The sequence below is a fragment of the Solanum pennellii genome, chromosome 2, assembly GCF_001406875.1.
Source record: "Solanum pennellii chromosome 2, SPENNV200".
Lineage (NCBI taxonomy): Eukaryota > Viridiplantae > Streptophyta > Magnoliopsida > Solanales > Solanaceae > Solanum > Solanum pennellii.
In genome coordinates this window covers 1513505-1534241 of record NC_028638.1, presented here as the reverse complement: position 1 = coordinate 1534241, position 20737 = coordinate 1513505, and the positions used below count along the sequence as shown (strand labels likewise).

Here is a 20737-nt window from a genome sequence, read left to right as displayed (position 1 = left end):
TTCTTTCCTTTCTCATTTGGATATGATTTTTATATAAGATTATATGTGGCTATCATTGTAATGAAGTATGGGCTATGCCCAAATGTTGTATTCGTTTTAGATGGTTTGATATGATACTTATCCTAGACTTCCTATGAGATTATGTTCCTATATTAGGTATTTGAAATAAAAGTAGAAGCCTATGTAGTGCTTCATATTGCGAGGAGTATATCTAAAGTCCCTGTGTATATATTATGTGTAAGCGAGAGCTCTATGCAAACCTCAATGTAGAAGTAAATGAAAAGTTTTAAATTTTCCGTATTTTAACCTATAATATGTTATGACGAATGCTAAGAGGCTAGTCTTAGTCCTCTTCGAGGAAGACGACGTCGGTTACATCTATGGGGTGCTCTACGGATGTGACAAACTTTGTATCAGAGCATGAGGTTGAATATTTTAAGGATCGATGTCTCATTAAACCACGTCTATGTAGGTTTTTATTCATAATTGTGAGGCACGTCATACTTATGAATGAGAGACTATGTGATTCTTAGGAAATCCTCATCTTCTTGTATTTCTATGTCATGCCTCTAGAGTTTGCTTTATGTGTACTTTCACCTAAACCTTGTATAGCGGTTATAGGTCTGAATGCTCAAAGGGCATCCGCAAGAAGAGCTGAAGAATGAGTGGCTAATGTGGGGGATCATGACAACCAAGCTCCTCCACAAGACCAACAATTTCCTCCACTATAGCAAATTCCTATGGGTGATCAAATTCATGTTGCTCATCCTCCTCCTATGACGGATGGAAAGATAAGGTAGGTTTTTCTCAATTTGGCTCAAGGCATGACTTCTCAAGCTAATGTCGTCCCTTCTCAATTCCAAACCATGACGATTCAAGTGAATCGGGAAGTAGGACCCCGTATGCCTCATCATGCAAGAATTATGGCTTCTTGTCTAAGATATTTTACTACGATGAACCCTACTATGTTCTTTGGTTCAAGATTGGATGAAGACCCTCAAGACATGAAGTCTATAAAATCTTGTTTGATATGGGTGTGGCTCCGAATGAAAAGGACGAGTTGGCCGCCTATCAACTCAAATATGTGGCAAAATATTGGTACGTTCAATTGAGGGGTAAAAGGGAACTAAGAGGTGGGCTGGTGACTTTTGAGATTTTCAAAATGGCCTTCCTTGATAGGTTCTTTCTTAGAAAGTTGAGAGAGGCCAAGGTGGAAGAATTCATAAACCGTTGGTAGCTAGAAAGTTTGATATTTTGCCCAATATCCTAAATGAACCTTTTATAGTGACTACCCCGGTGGATGAGTCGGTGGTTGCACAGAGGGTATATAGAAATTTTCCTATAATATTCCCCAATAGAGTTACTCATGTTGAATTAGTAGAACTTTATATGATTGATTTTTATGTTATTTTTGGGATGGATTGGTTGCATGCTTGTTTTGCTTTCATTGATTGTAGGACTAGAGTTGTCAAGTTTAACTTTCCTAATTAACCCATCTTGGAATGGAAGGAGGGAAGTTCTATTCCTAGAGGTCGCATCATTTCTTATCTAAAGGCTTGTAAGATGATCTCTAAAGGGTGTTTATACCATATTGTGAGAGTCAAAGATTTAGACTCCAAAAATCCTCATATTGAGTTAGTCCCCGTAGTGAGAGAATTTCTGGAGGTCTTTCCTAATGATCTTCCCGGAATCCCTCCCGAACGGGAAATTGATTTTGGTATTGACTTGCTACCAAATACAAATCTCATTTCAGTTCCACTTTATCAGATGGCTCCGGCTGAATTGAAAGAGTTGAAGGCACAACTCAAAGATTTACTAGACAATAGCTTTATTCGACCTAGTATTTCCCCGTGGGGTGCTCTAGTTTTGTTTGTGAAGAGGAAGGATGGTTTTCTTAGGATGTGTATCGATTATCAAAAACTTAACAAGGTGACAATTAAGAATGATTATCCTCTACCTCAGATTGATGATTTGTTTGATAAACTCCAAGGGGGCAAGCTACTTTTCTAAGATTGACTTGTGGTCGGGATATCACCAACTTAGGGTGAAATATGAAGATATTTCGAAAACGGACTTACGAACAAGATATGGTAACTATGAGCTTAGGGTGATGTCTTTTGGGTTGACTAATACCTCGACGGCTTTCATGGACCTAATGAACAGGGTGTTTTGAAACTACCTAGATGCATTTGTGATTGTATTCATGGATGACATCTTGGTGTATTCGAAGAATAAGGGTGAGCATATAGATCATTTGAGAATGGTTTTGCAAGTCCTTAATGAATATAAACTTTTTGCTTAAGTATAAAAATGTGAGTTTTGGTTGAGGTCGGTGGATTTTCTTGGTCATATCATCTCTAGTGAAAGAGTAGAGGTAGATTCGAAAAAGACAGAAGTTGTCAAGAATTGACCTAGACTATTGGTTTCAACCGACATAAGAAGTTTCTTGGGTCTACCCGGGTGGTATAGGAGGTTTGTGTAAGGGTTTGCATCCCTTGCCTCTCTTTTGACTACCTTGACCCAAAAGAATGTGATATTTGAGTGGTCGGAGGCTTATGAAAGAAGCTTTCAAGAGGTTAAAGATAGGCTTACCTCCACAACTATGTTAACTTTACCGAAGGGTACCAAGGTTTTTGTGGTATATTGTGATGCATCTCGAATCGGTTTGGGTTGTGTCCTTATGCAACATGCGAAGTTTATAACCTATGCCTTTAGGCAACATAAGGTTCATCAAAAGGACTACCCAACTCGTGATCTTGAGTTAGCGGCCGTGGTATTTGCCTTAAAAATATGGAGGCATTATCTATATGGTGTTCATGTTGATGTGTATACCGAACATAAGATCCTTAAATATGTTTTTACCCAAAAGGAGTTGAGTATCCAACAACGAAGATTGTTAAAGTTGTTGAAAGATTATAATATGTGTGTTCTTTATCACCCCGGCAAACCCAATGTGGTTGTGGATGCTTAGTTGTATGACCATGGGTAGTGTGTCTCATGTAGAAGTAGCCAGTAAATACCTACTGAAAGATGTTCATAGATTAGCTTATTTAGTTGTTCGTTTGGAAGATTCTCCTAATGGTGGTGTCGTGGTGCATAATAACTCCGAGTCGTCTTTAGTGGTTGAAGTGAAGTATAAGAAATACCTTGATCCATCATTGATGGAGTTAAAAAATTCGGTACTTAGTAAGCTTAATGAGTCATTATCCCAAGGAAGAATGGTGTGTTAAAGTACCGAAGTAAGTTATGTGTACCCAATGTGGATGATTTCAGAAATCGGATTCTTGAAGAAGCTCATGATTCTCATAATTTGATTTATTCGGGTTCTACTAAGATGTAATATGACCTAAGAGAAGTGTCTTGGTGGTTAGGCTTGAAAAGGGACATAGCGGAATTTGTTGCAAAGTGTCTGAATTGCCGACAAGTGAAAGTCGAGCAATTAAAGTCGAGTGGTATACTTCAAGAAATACAAATTCCCACTTGGAAGTGGGAAGACATTAATATGTTTTTGTAGTGTGCTTGCCTCGGACCCAAAGGCAAACTGACTCTATATGGTTGGTGGTGGATAGATTTGACTAAAGTTTCTTATTTTATTCCCATTAAGTCCACGTACTCGGTAGAGGATTATGCAAAGATCTATCTTGATGAGACTGTGAGTCTTCATAGAGTTCTGTTATCCATCATATCGGATAGCGGGGTGCACAATTCACATCTAGATTTTGGAGATTGTTTCAAAAAGGATTGGGTACAAGAGTAAAGTTAAGCACCACTTTTAATCCCCAAACGGATGGTCAAGCGGAGCATACTATTCAAACCCTTGAGGATATGCTTAGATCTTGTGTCAATGACTTCAAGGGAATTTGGGGTGAGCACTTGCCTTTGGTGGAGTTCTCTTATGACAATAGTTACCATTCATCTATATTTATGGCTCTTTTGAAGCTTTGTATGGTAGGAGATGTAGATCTCCGGTGGGATGGCTTGATGTTGGTGATTCTTCACTTTTTGGTCCTGAATTGGTCTATGATGCTTTGAAGAGAGTTCATGTGATAAGGGACCGATTGAAAATAGCCTATAGCCGGCAAAAGTCTTATGTTGACAATAGGAGGAGAAGACTAGAGTTTGAAGAAGGGGATAAGCTGTATTTGAAAATTTCATCCATGAAAGGGGTTATGATGTTTGGAGAGAAAGGGAATTTGAGTCCTCTTTATGTGGGTCCCTATGAAATTTTTCAAAGGTTTAGTATGGTTGCATACGATTTGAGATTACCTAGTGAGAAAGTTTCGCTTCACCCGATTTTCCATGTACCATTCTAAGAAGTGCATTGATGACCTCGAGTCCCTTCTTCCTATTAAGGGTCTAGTAGTGGATGAGAACCTCTCCTATGAAGAGGTTCCGGTGGAAATCCATGATCTTCAAATGAAGAAGTTGAGGAACAAAGAGGTGGCCTCCGTAAAAGTTCTATGGAGAAACCACCTAGTTGAGGGAGTAACATGGGATCCTGAAACCGACATGAAGTCCTGTTATCCTCATATATTTTCTAACTAAGGTTAGCTATTCCTACTAATAATGAAAATAATGAATAAATTATAAATTGACTTGGTTTTGCAAAGATATGCATATTCATGGTAAAAGTTTTGCTAAAATGAGTTTTCATGGAAAAACTATCTTTTACTTGATTTTCACTTATTTGGTGTATTTTGGTATGTTATTTCCTTTACGAAATCGTACTGTTGGTGTGTTGTGAAAGGAAGTTTGACATAAGTGACTCGATATGTTGTGTTGAGTTCATGTTGTTGTTGAGAAGGAAATTTCTCATGTTGTGATGTTAGCTCTTCTATGTGAAAGTTGATGATTTGAGTTGCTTTGAGTAAGTGTTATGTTGTTATGTTGACTTGAGTTGTAACTTATACCTTGATATGTTATGGTTGGTTGGGCTGCTATTATTGAGTCTATCCTTTCCCTTCAAAAGATTTTAGTGTCATTCGGGGATGAATGTTCCTAGGGGGGATAATGTAACACTCCAAAAGTTCAAACTAATCTAGAGCGTCACATGATTTTCTAAAGGTTGTAACACTGTTTTAAGGTAAAAAAAATAATGTTTATAAGTCCTTTCGGAAGTTTTAGAGTTAAAACGCCAAGGAATGTCCATGACGTCTAGAGACTAGTGAAAAGAGTAGCTAGTGTGACTTAGCCTATTTCACGAGGTTTTAGGAGTTGAAATTTAATTAAATTTGATGGGGAAGGTGTTGAACACGTATTTGAACATGTTTAGGGTCAAAACATCCAGGTATGACTCCCCAAGGACCACCCTAAGGGTCCTTGAGGAGGACCCTTCCATTTTGGTCAAAAAATTGTCTTGAGGCAGTGTCTACCTACGATTGCAGGCGACGAGGCGTAGGTGGATCGACGGGGGTGTCGATGCCTCTGTTGACCAACACTTAGCCAATTTTCCAAAAGTTTCCAAAAGACTAGTCTCTCACACAATCAACAGATGTGCAGGACGATTCGGGCAAGGGGCATAGGCTGACCTACAGACCGTAGGTCGTGGTCTCGTAGGTCAGGCTTGAGAATTCACTATTCAAATTTTAAGGGGTTCATTTAATTATTAATTAGTTAGGGGTTTAATTAGGGGATAAGGGTTGGTTAATTAAATTAGTTAAGTGACTATATAAGCTACCCTAAGCCTAAACCCAACTTAACACCTCACTTTTTACAAACTCAAATCACTCTTCCTTCTTTCTACTTTCTCTCTTCCAAAGAAGACTCCGTAGAATACCAAGGTCAAAGTGTTCTAAGGCTTCAAGAAGGTCACTTTTTTCCATCAATATTCAAGGAAAATCAAGGTATGAAAACCTTCACTACTACAAAAATAAACTTTAACGACAATTGTTTTGTGGCAATCAACTAATTGCCACTAATGGATTTGCAAGGGGCAAAATATTAATGGCTAATTTATAATGGCCAGTAATAAGTACTTTTTAGTAGCAATTACATAGAATAGCTCCACAAGAGCATCTTTTTTTCTAAAAATAAAACGCATGCCTTTCTCTAAATCATTTTAAGCTCCCGCCTCTCTTTATATTCCGGAGAAGAAAGTTTTCCTACACTATAACATAAATATTACTAACCTAAAAATATCCCCAACACAAATAAGGAAAATATTACTAAAAAATCTCCCAGGCAAATAAGGTTTCCCAACCTAATTAAATATATTAGCACGCACGTAAGGTGTATATATCTCTCACAACAATGGCGTCCAGCAGCATATATCTCTCTCAGGATAGAAAAGTCGAACAACAACAATCTTTACAGAAGCTTTCCGGTATGTAGATCGCTCCTCTCTACTCCTCTGTTTCTATGATGTTCTATTACCTTTGTTCCTCTGTATATGGTTATTAAGAATTCAACCATATATTATGTTTTATATCATGTTTATTAATAAATATTTAAGCATAATTTGGGAAGAAAACAAAAAATATAATTGACCAAAATATTCAGTTTTTAGGCATTAATTGAGATTTCCAAGTGATTATATTCGCAAAAGTATATTTTTCTACATTTATGATCTCTGGATGTTTTTACTGTGAGCTACGATATCTTCTTTGAAATTATCAAGTTAAGCGATTAAGTAGACTCACTGTTTCGACTCCATGAGCTCTGTGTAGCAAGAATCATGGTAAATACTTGAAATCATGATTATAAATTGTTGAAACATTAGGTATAGAATATTATTTTAGGTAGATGTGAATTGTTCAGTTAGTTCTTTTTATTTTTATATCTCTTTATGTCAATGATCCATTGTATTGCCGAACCCAATATCTATATCTCTTGACTTTCACATCTCTCTATTTATCAATTATGTTTCTTTGAAGTCTCTCAAATATAAATACATTTTATATGTCGAAATTGTAGATGCTTTGATCCTATTTGGGTTTTTTTTGGCCTTGATGTTTAACATTTAGGCATTCATAACCTCTAATACAATAACTAATGTGTCTCATGAGTAAAATCATTCTCATGCTTTTTATTTTCATATATAAGTGGAGAGAAACTAAAATTCAATCAATTTGTTGATGTATTGTTACATTGTCTGGAGCTCGAGCAAGAGTTTCGAATGACGACTAGTTCTATTACTATTGATCCATGTCTATCTTTAGAAAATCTGTCCGTACTGTGACTTTGCAATTTATTTTGACATGGTATTGGTAAGATTGCGAGTTCACTCTCTTTGACAGATTGCTGGAAAAATTTTAAAATTAATAAGGACACCAAGTGAGTTGCAATTCTTTTTGTCTGAGATGGTAACATTTATTTATTTGATTGTAGGCTTGAGAAAATTTCATTTTTCTTCAGAATTCCTAAGTGACATTTGTACTTGAAGAAAATTAATACATTACCTTTAGCACCTCAGTTCTTGAAATTAGTTGCAGCCAAGTTACATCGACTAAAGCTTGGGCAAGAGATGTAACTGTAGATGGTTTAAGCTTTAATATTTTATGCTTCTGTTCTGTTCAAATTTGTCTAGCAGTTGGACTTGCAATTGCCTTGGACAAGTTGCCGGACTGACTGGTTTCTGTAGAGTTTGCTGAAGTCCCAATTCCTTTTCAGCGCGTGCAACAAGTCCTCTGCACCTTCTCACACTATCAATTAATTAAAACTTGAAGCATACAACCATAGATCTTTAATTATTTCTCTCACTACATTTAACAGTCATTAGCTTCTATACCTAATGTTATTGAGAATTTCGACAACAAAATAAGTTTTGCATACACTTAGGAATCACTGCATATTAGATTAGATGGACCTACACACACGTAGGAGCTTATACATATTAGGAATATATCCATCTAGATTAGCGAAAGATATTAACAACTAGTGGTTTCATCTTTACTATTTCACGCATCTGTTCACTGCAAATTTGTCCATAAGTTTGACTCACAATTCCCTGGGACGAGTTGTTGAACTAACAATTCTTTTTCAGTGTATTCTACAAATTCTTTTAATCTTCTCATATTATCGATTAATTTAAATGTGAAACATACAATCACAGAGCTCTAATTATTATTTTGACTCCAATTAATAGTCATTAGCTTCTATAACTCAGAATTATTGAGAATTTTTTACAACAAGATAGGATCTACACACATGTATCACCGCATATTAGATTTAGATGGACATACAGACACTTAGGAGTTTATGCACATTAGGAACTTATACATCTGGATTAGCCAAAGACCTTAACAGTGGGTGATTTAAACTTTACTAGTTTAGGCCTCTATTCTCTGCAAACCTTCTTGCAGTTGGACTTGCGATTCCCTTGGACAAGATGTTGCCTAGTTACATTGACTAGAATTGAGCAAGATTCATAACAATGACTGATCTCATTACTACTGTTTCATTACTCTGTTCTCTGCAAATTTTACCGACAATTAAACTCGAAAATCTCTTGGATGTGTTGCTGGACAGATTGCGAGTTTATTCTATTTGACAAATGATTGTGGAGATTATTAAGTTCAGTAGATAATCCTAACGAGTCAACTTTGAGGGGAGATGACATGAGAGGAATGATACATGATGCCCTTGAAGGCTTTACACACACTATAGATAGTGATGTTGGTGAAAGAAGTGAAATGGAGCACAACTTACAAGAAAATATTTCTCATTTAACTGGAATGCAACCTCATCTATATGAATTGGGTTTCAAACTTGTGAATTTATCACGGCTGGAAAGCATCAGTGATGGGGAGCACCATGAGACTTTTATTTTTGCCGAACAAATTCATAAGTAATATTTATGTAAGATCCTGTAGATCATTAATGGTTTGTCCCTATTCATTCAAACCTCGAGACATTTTTTTTATATGGGAGAGGATAATAATGTTCAATTTGAGTCATCAATGCAAAGTGATACCATTGACTTGACTCTCATAGAAAATGTTTGTGGCCAGAGTATGAGTGTAATAATTGGGTAAGAAGTGGCGTCGATGGGATAGAAATTTAAAAGGATGTTCATTGTATAGGTTCCAAAATGATGGTGAACCTAATGTTTATGGAGTAAATGACATTGAGAATGAAAGCGACACGTAATAATATAGTTGGTAGTTATAAATTTTATTTTTTATAAGTGTTATCGAAGAACATCTAGGAAATCTGTTACTTTTATGTTAGAAATTTATACATAAAATATCTTGTTTTTTCACTTTAAGCCTTATAGTATAATATGCACGTTAGTCAACAATATGATTTTTTCATATTTGTATTGATTGATTATTAAATATTTCATTGAATTCTCTGTTCTTCTCTTTTCTTATATTTTGTTAATTATTGATCGTTGGATTGTCATATGATAAGGTGTTCTTTTCACTCATTAATGTTTTTCCTTGTGTACATGTATCTCTAATCTTACGAACTATTTTTGTTTCAAATCTTTCTTCGTGTGCACAAATTTTTATTTATGTGTTTTTCACTGCTTGAGTTGACGGTGTTTCCTTTTTTTTGCATGTGACATGTTGTATATGTTTGGGTTAATCTTTTCTTAATGCAACTAGATAATTCCTTAATTTATTAGAAGGAAATATGCAAACTACAGGTCACATATTGAGCAACTTCTAGATGATGAGGATAATTTGAAACCCAACCTCATCTTGGGCAGTTGATAGACAACTAGAACAACGTTGTAGCTCAAGCACATGACAATCAGTCTAATAAGTTGAATAGTTTTATTGGTGGAACTGAAGTTCATCTGAATGATGAATCAAGTAACATCAATTCCTCTGTATTGTATTTCAGATCATAGTTGCTAGGTGCATGTGTTGTATGATATGAATATCAGTTCATTTGATACAGGAAATAGGAACAAGATAACGTAATTTTAAGTCCATATGAAAGAATAAGACTTCTTATTAAGCAAATGGTTCTTTCTTGTCATTTTCAAATTAGTCAGTGTGTGTGATGTTCTTGTACATCATATACTTTTCATCTTTTGAACATTTATTTTTATTTCAGGTTGTACAAGTTGATGTTCGCAAATTTCACATGTGGGAGATTTCAAGATGAAAAAGAGTTGTAAAAATTATTTGAAAACATTATTCAAATATATTAGTGGGAACAATATAAGTTTTTAGAAGTTATGATATTCATATTTTAGACTAGTACTTCATTTGATTTGTCTAAGATTTAGTAAGATATATTTTATTTTATGAATTAATAATAAAATATGATTTTTGAACTTGCCAAACTTTCTTATTACTATTTTCGATGAATGTAGTATTTATTATTACTGGAGGCTAAACAATAGATGTTTTATGATACATAGCGTCAATCTGATTTAATGTATTAGGCCATAAAAATGGACGCTAAATGGTTACATTAAGAAATTTTGAAAAGAAATACTGCAGCGTTAATATTGCTTTCAATCAATTTCCATTAAATATGTCAACTATAGCGGCAATTTAATGAATTTACTTGCTATAAAACGGAACCTAAAAGGGCAAACTAAGATTTTTTTCTAGCAGGAATATTGTAGCCATTATTTGTAGCGGAAAATTGCCATTAAAACTACTAAATCTTAGCAGCTATTTATAAGTTTTTATCAGCTAAAATAATGGACACTAAAACACCATAGGTAGCCATTATGAATTAGCTTTAGTAGCTAATAAAATTGCCGCAAATAATTGTCGTAAAAGCCAATATCTTTTAGCGGCAATTTATGCAACCCTTTACCAACATTTCGTATAATGGCCGGGAAAGCCTTTGCCGACCCCAACATTGCCGGCTAAAGATCATTGGCGGGCACAGGCTAAAACGATGAACATTATTGCCGCTAAACCCATGTTTTATTGCCAATAATTGACCTGTTTGTAGTAGTGCTTTGACCTTTGGAATTCCTTTCCCCAAAGGGTTCTTCAAAAATTGATTCAAAAAGATGGTTTTCATATGGGTTTCTTCCTAGTACGAATTTGATCTTCTAAATTGTGTTGTGTATGGTTTCTTTTGCTTATTATGATTATGTTATGTTGTATTATTGTTTAATTACATTGGTTCTTGATGAATTAACCTAGTATGTGGAACAGATCTTGAATATCAAATTTCTTAACCCTAGATGATGAACTTAGGTTGAATTGATTAGTACTGATGAAATGGGGTTACTTATTGTATTAATTACTATTGAATGATGCTTTTTTATAAATGAAATTGGATTGGTTGAGGGTATGACCAATGATGATGGCTTTTGAAGAAGAAATTGGTAAGACATTGTGATCTTGATCCTTTACTTCAGTTGTGATGGCTTTTACTTGGTAATGAAATTCAATTGAAGCATGTCTTGTGATTGAATTAGATAAGTGTTGGTATGATGATGAAATTAAAATATATTGATTATGTGATTGTGAGATTATGATTAAGATGTAATGGTATAATTTTGGTTATGAATCGGCTATGTTCCTTATTATGACATGATGATGATGAGTTAATCTCACATATGAGGGTTTCATTGAAAGGATGTTGTCATGCAATTCCTACTGAGATAATGATGATGATATACAAGGTGTTAGTCTCCTATGACCTAAACTAAGCTATGATGAATAATAAAGGCTTAAAGACATTCTGCAAAGGGACTCTAGCTTAGCAATGAGTGAACTAGTAATGAGGAGTGTCCCTTCCCAAGTAGGGAAGGTAGGTTCACTATTGTACTCATGATATTTGAGACTATAATGCAATGTTCATAAAGAGGGTCCCAAGCATATCTCCTAGTTCTTGAAGTACATTGCCCCCATAGGAATACTAGCTAGTGGATCCACTTAGAATGCTATGTTCATGTTTTGGTACTACCTTGGCAAGTAGTCCACCTTCTTTTGGTGTGGGATTTTATGACACCGGATTCCACATTTATTTCTTTTGGTCTATGTCGGTTAAGGTAAGTGTTCTAGAAAGTAAAATTCAGTAACAAGGTAAACACTAACTAGGGTAACTTAAGGGGTTGTCCTAGTAGAGGTAAGGGTATGGGACTCTACCTAGACATTGCACAAGTTAACTCTAAGAGGAGTCCTAGGAGGTTTTTCTTATGTAATATATTCTTAAATGCATGATGTTGACTTTATATGATAATATTCTTACATGATGATGATTATATTGTTGAACATGATGTTGGTGTAAATTGTTATATGTAGTGATGACTATCTATGATGGTATGTATTATGTATCAAAGAATTACTTATGATCTTCTATCTTGTTTACTTGGTTGTGTGGGGGTTATGGGAATTCAATAAGCATTGCACTTGTAGTCTTGGGATGGGATTGTTGGTAAGGGCTTGTATGCTTATGTTGATGTGAACTATTGGACTAGTTAGATTGATATGGTTTTTATGTTAAAGTGATACGATTCTTATGTTGAGATATATTTATTTTGAACATCACTTAAGTTATTGTGATCCTTATGTGTTATATTCTCCCTTGTTATGTGCATTAATGGCTTTCAAATGACTTAGCATGCTTTCTAAAGTAAATGATCCTTTCTGATGCATTCTTTCAAATGTTTTATGTGCATGTTTTCATATTAAGTACAAATGGAGTACTAACCCATTTCCTATGTTTTCTATAATTATGTAGGTTTCGGCAGTCAAACTGCTCGAGGGCCATTGAATAAGGCTTGGAATCCTATTCTCCATGTTTGGTAGGTCCTCACCTTCCGACGACGATGCCACTATCTATCTATTGTTGTTGCTTTAGTTTTAAGACATTAAGGTATTTCCTTTTTCATTTGGATACGATTGTTGTATAAGCCTATATGTGGCTATCATTATAATGAAGTATGGGCTATGCTCAAATGTTGTATTCATTTTAGATGGTTTGATATGAGACTTATCCTAGACTTTCTATAAGATTATGTTCCTATATTAGGTATGTAAAATAAGAGTAGAAGCCTATGTAGAGTTTCATATTGCGAGGAGTCTATGTAAACTCCATGTGTATATATTATGTGTAAGCCAGAAGTCTATGTAAACCTCAATGTAAAAGTAAATGAAAAGTTCTAATTTTCCACATTTTAACCTATGATATGTTATGACGAATTCTAAGAGGATAGTCTTAGTCCTCTTCGAGGACGACAAAGCCGGTTAAGTCTAGGGGCCCGGATGTGACAAGCATTTTGGTGCACAGGGGGTTAAGTTTCCCGATATGCTTGAGACGTCATGGCTTGAGATTGAGTAGCTACGTCTTGGACTTGACTAGTAATAGCTTGAGCTATACATAGAAAAGCCGACCTTATCTCTCCATCCTCCATAGCTGCAGGAATGACCGGAGCTTGGCCACCCAAAGAAACTTGTTTTTGTGGAGGGGCTTGATTGCCTTGTGGAGGATCTTGGTTGTCTTGAGGAGGAGTTGTCGCATTAGCAATTTCTTCTTCAACTCTTCTTGTGGCTGCCCTTCTAATACTCATAGCCCATAACCACAATAAAAGAGTTAGGCGAAAAAGGACACATAGAGTTAAGATTTTTGAGGCACGACATAGAATCACCAAGAAGATGAGAATCCTAAGCATCACATAGCCTCTCATTCATAAGTGTGGTGCGCTTCACAATTATGAACAAGCTCTACATAGACGTGATTTTGTGAGACATCAATCCTTAGGTTACTCAACCTCATGCTCTGAAATCAAGTTTGTAATGACTGGAGAGCACCCCATACACGTAACCGGTGTCTTCGTCCTCGAAAAGAAATTAGACTATCCCTTAGCATACATCATGCCATATCACAAGTAGAGAAAATGCAAAAACTTTAAAACTTTTACATAGTGAAGCATACCAAGACTTCTCATATATCATATAGGGAGTTTACGTAGACTCCTCGCTTATGAAATTTACATAAACTTCTGATTTAGCATAGACAAATCATATAAGAGCCTAGTATCTTGTCTCACATATAAACCATCTAAAGAGAATTATAACATTCGGGCATAGCCCTTACACAAGTACATTGTGCCACATATAGGCTTACAGCAATAGTCTAAAGAAATAAGGAAAGAAACAAATGTCTCTAGACATAACAATCCTACTAAGCTAGATAGGTCGCACTATCCTCGAATCATTGAGGACTCATCAACAACTTGGGAAAGATGTCCAAGTCTTCTTGCAATTGGCCTCAAAGCACTTCAACGGCCCGAACCTACAATTAGTAGAAATATAAGATATATGGGTTAGCACAACCACTTGTACTAAGTATAAAAACATATGCAAATATAACCATTGAAATCATTCAGAAAAGGGACCATTTCTTTAGAAATATGCTCAATCATTTTGAAAGCCTTTATGCACACACAATAGAGCATATACAAGACAAAGATCACAACAACATAAGACATGTTCATAACCAAGCATAACATCATCATAAAGTCATATAAACATTTCATATTCATTAGTTCATATCATCAACATACAAGACCCTTACCAACAATCCCATCCCAAGCCTACAAGTGCAATGCCCATGTGAAGCCCCATAACCCCACACAATCAAGTAAACAAGAAAAAAGATCATATGTAGTACGTTGCTTCATATATCATAATCATCATATGTAGACATCGTCATATATACCAAGTTAGACCAATATCATACTTATCAATGTAACCAACATCATATAAGAGAAAAATCTTACAGGATCAACATATATACATTTCATGATATCATAAATACATTAATAACATAAATACAAACTCCTAGGACTCCCTTCAAGTCCAATTTGCTCAATGTATAGATACAGTTCCATACCCATACCTACACTAAGTAAAACCCCTTAAGTCACCCTAGTTATTCATCTTCATTACTTCATTCATTCATTTTTCTTTCGGGAGCAATCGCCGTAACCGATAGTAGACTATGTGAGTTAAACATGAAATTCGATGTCATGAAAGCCTACACTGAAAAAACGTGCTCTACTTTCCAAGGTAGAACCAAAACAAGAACATAGCATTCTAGATGGATCCACTAGCTAGTATTCCTATATAAGCAACATAGTTAAGAAACTATGACATATGATGAAAACCCTCTTTATGAACAATTGGATTGTAGTCTCCATATCATGAGAACCATTGTGAACCTACCTTCCCACAGTGGGAAGGGGCACCTCTCATATCTAGTTCGCTCGGTACAAAACTGAAGTCTCTTTTTGAAATATCTTTAAGTAATTCTTAATCATCAAAACTTAATATAGGCCATAGGGACTAAGCCATTGTATGATCATGTCACTAGCTCATTAGGTATAGGACGAGAACATCCATTCATCACAACCATCATTAGTGAGATCATCACATCATAATCATATCATAATAAGGAACACAATAGAATCACATTCAAACTTGCATGATCATACCCCTATTAAAATCTCATAATCCATCATACTCATAACATGACATGATAATCATCATATCATCATCTTCTTATTCTATTCACATAATCATACTTCAATTGAATGTCATCGTCAAGAATAAACCATCATTATTGAAGTAGAGAACTCATAGTCATAAAGATCTTACCACATAGATTCCAAGTCTCCTTTAATATCTTACACTCAATTCATCACAATTATCCCTTGATCCACTCATAACCATCATCATCATCATAATATAGTGAATTAAACAATAACATAATCAATTATAACCCCCATAATCATCTTCAAGTCCAATTCATAGTTATGGTTAGAGAAAAGGGTTCGATCATGAAGCTTTCATGAAAACTAGGTCAAATACTAAAAACTACAATAATTCTACAATTGAACAATCATAATAGATCAACATAAACCGATACAATTCAACATTAAATCAATTTCAAAGATCATTCACGAAATTGGAAGAAGACCCATCTTTTATAAACCAATGGAAACCAATTTTGAAAAGCCTCTTGGGAAAAGAGATTCCAAGAGTGAATAGATTTCATACCTCATGGAGAAAATGTGAGTCATGGAAAACTAGTGGATCTTGAAGCTTGGTCTTCAATGGGGTCTTTGGGAAAAGAAAGAGAAAGTAGAGAGAAGTTTGAGAGATTGGGTTTGGTAATAATGGGGTTCTAAGTCGTTTATGATTTAGGGTAGCTTATATAGTACTTTAACTAACTTAATTAATCATACATTAACCCTTAATTAATAACCTAACTAATTAACCAACTAACTCACTAGACCAAAAATTAGGCAATGCAGTCGACCCTCAAACGACAAACCCCCGTCTATGGGGCATCGATCAAACGACGACCCCGTACTGGAAAGCCGTTGTTTGTGACAGAGAGGGTGTTTTTGGAGAATTTTTGGAATGTGGCTAATTATGGACATACGACACCATCGACGGGCATTGATCCATCGACGGCTCGTCATTTGGTTTGTTGTTTAGCCACTGTCAATTGGATAGTTTTGGGTCAAATGTTAGGGTCCTCTCCGAGGACCCTTAAGGTGGTCCTTGGGGAGTCGTAATCCTAAACACACTCTTCCATATGTTTAACACCTTTTTACCAGATTAAAAAAAATTTTGATTCTTAAAACCCCTTGAAACATGTCAAGACACACTAGCCTCAATTTCACTAGTCTCCGAACGTCATGGTCGTCCTTGATGTTTGACACTAACACTTACTACTTGGTTTCAACACACTAATTTAGGCTTATAAACATTGTTTTAAGCCTTACTTCATCATGTGAGGCTCTAAATTAAGTTATGCAATTCCTGAGTGTTACATTATACATGTGATTCCAATGATAAAATGTTAATATTGTATAGAATGTGTATGCGTTGTGACTGAGAGCATACTCTCACTAATTAATCTTGAATTGGGAGGATTATGCATCCGATTCTTGTATAAATTAATATAAATGTATATGTGTCTTGAATTGGTAGGCTAGTGTATCCTCTTCTAGATTAATGAATGTATCTTGACTTAAGTGTGTACACGAATGAACGAATGTCTAGGATTAGTAGACCTAAATATGGTGCCCTTCCTATAGATGACTGACGCAATTCTGTACTATATCTTGGACGGGTAAACCTTAGCTTGGTGCCCCTTCATGATGATTCTAGAGCCCTATATCAATGCTGAACCTTGTATAGGTAGGCCTAATATGTGAGCACCCTTCTTGGAAATTCAATGAGCTATCCTTAATGAACCTCGATCGGTAGACCTATTGATGGTAGACCTTCTTGTAGAAGTACTATGAGTCAGTAGACCCAATATTGGTGTCTCACCGCAGCCGCAAAGGTATAAATTCTTAGTTTTCTGTAAGAGACGTATTAGTAGTAGAATAGAGCTAAATCATATTCGAATTTTTTTTAGGATCGAACTACAGATGGTTAATTGAATGTTTTTTTATATTTGTAGGTCTTGGAGCAGCTCAGTGTCCCAAGCCCTGTTTTGTCCAAAGCTATGGTTTTGAATTGTATTGTACAGTCTGTTTTTATTGTTGTTTCATTTTCTATGATATGACAGGTATCAGTTTTTTTGCGAAAGGAACAAAAATGTCCCCCATTTGTAGTTTGGTCCAAAAATATTCTTGCCATCAATACTTTGGTAAAAAGAAAAGCTCTTATTGTTAATTAATGGGTCAAAAAAGCTCATTTTCCAAATAAATATATTATTACTTTTCTTTTTGACACATTTTTTTTCAATTAATGTCTTTTAAAAAAAAATAGCAAATGTTTATCTTACTTTAGTTCAGGAAAAAAACAAAAAAATGAAAAAAAAATTTATTTTATCATCAATATTTTTTATCGTTATATGAATATAAATTAATGATAGATATACTATGATCTTATATATGTGACATATATTATATATAGAAAGGGTACAAGTAATTATTCTATTTTAATTGATAAAATGAAATTGAGAAAGAAAAAATTTTTTCCAACATATTTATTTGTTAAAGTGATTTCAGAAGAATAAACAAGAATAGTGGTTCTTAATAATATTTTAATTAGGAAGAAGATGTATTTAAAAAAAAGTAATGTATTTATTCAAAAAAGGGTAAAATTTATTTTTAAAAAAGTAATGTATTTATTCAAAAAAAGGGTAAATTTCACTGATTTATAACTGTAGGGACATTTCTGGAGTAAAGTATTGACTGCAGGTGCATTTTTAAGCCAAACAATAAACGAAGAGCATTTTTGTTCCTTTCACATAGTTTCTCTTTACACAATAATGTTAGTGTTTGCATGGTTTCCAAATCTAATATATAAAGATGAAGATTAAAATTGAAAGATCTTTTTATATTCAAATGTATTTTTCAATGAATTAAACATGTATTTTGTGTTACACAGTGAATACTGATTTCCACTGAATACTTATTTCAACCAATGAATCAAATATTTGATGAAAAGAATATCTATGACCTAAACAATTTTTCTGTTACTCAATATTATAATCTATTCAGTTTGATGCGTTTGATTTTAAAAATAATATATGTTGTATTATTAACTTCATTAACTAAAAGTTGAATACTATTATGTATAAACATTTGGAATACTTAATTAAAAATGATTAGTTCAGATATGTATTTTATTTAATTTAAGAAATTGGATTGATGAAGCTCAATAATTAGTTCGTCATTATAAAGTAATGTAATACATAAAATAATTGATTTTCTTAAAATTACACAAACTTAGGGTGGGGCGGGGTGTGGTGGGGTGGGGCCAATTATAACTGATATACATCAAGAATCCAAACATATATAAGTTTAGTATATATAATATGTATCTAAAGCTAATGAAACTATAATAGTAGTTGTTTGTATACATTAATAAAAGATTAAATATTCATGACCCAAAATATGTAGTGTATAGATCGTGGAGTCATTTATCATAAATTCGAGAGCCTATTAAAAAAGCTAACTCTATCCTATTTTCTTCACCCTCCTATACAAATAAATTATTCAAGCACTAAAATAGGTCCATATTAACAAAGAGAGAGACAGATAAGTAATACCAATATAAGTTAATCTATTATTATGTAAGTACATATTTACTATGTATGAAATGTAGATTTTTGGTACGTAACTTAATAATTTATAACTAGAAGTTGTACAAAACCTTTATTTTCTCTTATTTTTATTCAATTTGAAACTGTTAAGACAATAATAATTTTTCAAATTATGAATATATCAATATTAAAGATATATAATAAGAAGACTCACCAAATTCAACACCTTTAAGTTATTGTTCAAAATGCAAAAAAGGAGGTGTATTCAACTTCATGGAGGAAATAATGGCGTTTCAGTGACTTCCTTTTTTTGTAACAGATTCCACAATTGTGATGAACATTAATACACTCGGAACTCAAAAGTCAAGGGATGAACTTGGCCAAATCTGTATATTCTACATATAAATAAGACCCACTATTCAACAGTTAAATATTTGAGCATAGGCCGCATGAGAAAAGCTCTGCCACTGAGGCTCGCCTAGCTCTACGAAGGCTTTAAACACTACTAATGTCACGACCCAAAACGTGTCGCGACTGGCACCCACACTTATCCTACTATGTGAGCGAACCAACCAATCTAAACCCCAACATTTTAACCATAATGAACAAAATACGATGCGGAAGACTTAAAACTCATTAACAAAATCAATTAAATAACTTCTAAAATTTATCAATCATTATTTATTCCCAAAACCTGGAAGTCATCATCACAAGAACATCTATCCTCAAATTACTAATCTAAGAGTATCTAAGAAGCTAAAATAAGTAAAAAGCTAGTCCATGCCGTAATCGCAAGGCATCAAGACATGAAGAGGAAGATCTAGTCCAAGCTAGAAGCAATAGCTCACCCTGAAATCTGGCTTGATGAAGACTGGCTAGAGTTGCGGTTGAGTTGAAGACGATGGCACGTTTGCTGCACTCCACAAATAACAACGAAAGAAACATACAAGTAGGGGTCAGTACAAAACACAAGTACTGAGTAGGTTTCATCGGCCAACTCAAAATAGAAAACAGTATATATCAGATAATATCATAAATCAACTACAATACTCAACATGTAGCAACAACAAGTTCTATAATCATTAATAAGCACCGCCAAGTTCACCCATGAGGACTCAAGCCTCAATACCATACCCATTTGGGAATTAGGTTCATTAGATTGAGTATATTAACCTTTTTCAAGATTCATTATCTTTATTTCTCTCGTGTCGGTACGCAACACTCCGCTCCATATACTATCCTGGTGTCGGAACGTGACACTCCGATCCCCTAATTCTACGTGTCGGTTCGTGACACCCGATCCACTACTCTCATCACTTTAGTTCATCAAGCCTTCTTTTATACCAAGGCATCATCAATCTCATTAACAAAGTAGATTAGGGTTTTTCAAGATTTAGGATTCAATAGCTTCATCATGCTTATTTTATCACAATTATATAATCACATTCATACAAGCATACAATTAAGCATATAGAAGGGTTTACAATACTACCCAATACATATCATTCGCTATTAAGAGTTTACTACGAATAGCATAAACCATAACCTACCTCCACCGAAGATTTCGTGATCAAGCAAGCAAATCCTCAAAATCTTTGCTATCCTCTTCGTTTCCCTCTTCTCTCGATCGTTCTCCCTCTCTTGTTCTTTCTATTTTTCTTATTCCAAAACCCTCTTTCTTTTACCCTAATTAGTATATAATTAAGTATAAAAGATGAATAAAATAACCCACTTTTTATTTTAAGGTTGTCTCCTTTAACCCCCAAGTAATTGAATTATTAATATTAATCCATTAACT

General features: G+C 34.5%; 1 long non-coding RNA gene across 1 annotated transcript; it reads left to right on the top strand.

The window, feature by feature from the left end:
• Positions 1-5714: 5714 nt before the first annotated feature.
• On the top strand, positions 5715-10232 carry LOC114076063. Its single transcript, XR_003576526.1, has 2 exons — positions 5715-6322; positions 10006-10232. It is a non-coding gene; the product is annotated as an uncharacterized LOC114076063 (long non-coding RNA).
• Positions 10233-20737: the final 10505 nt, after the last annotated feature.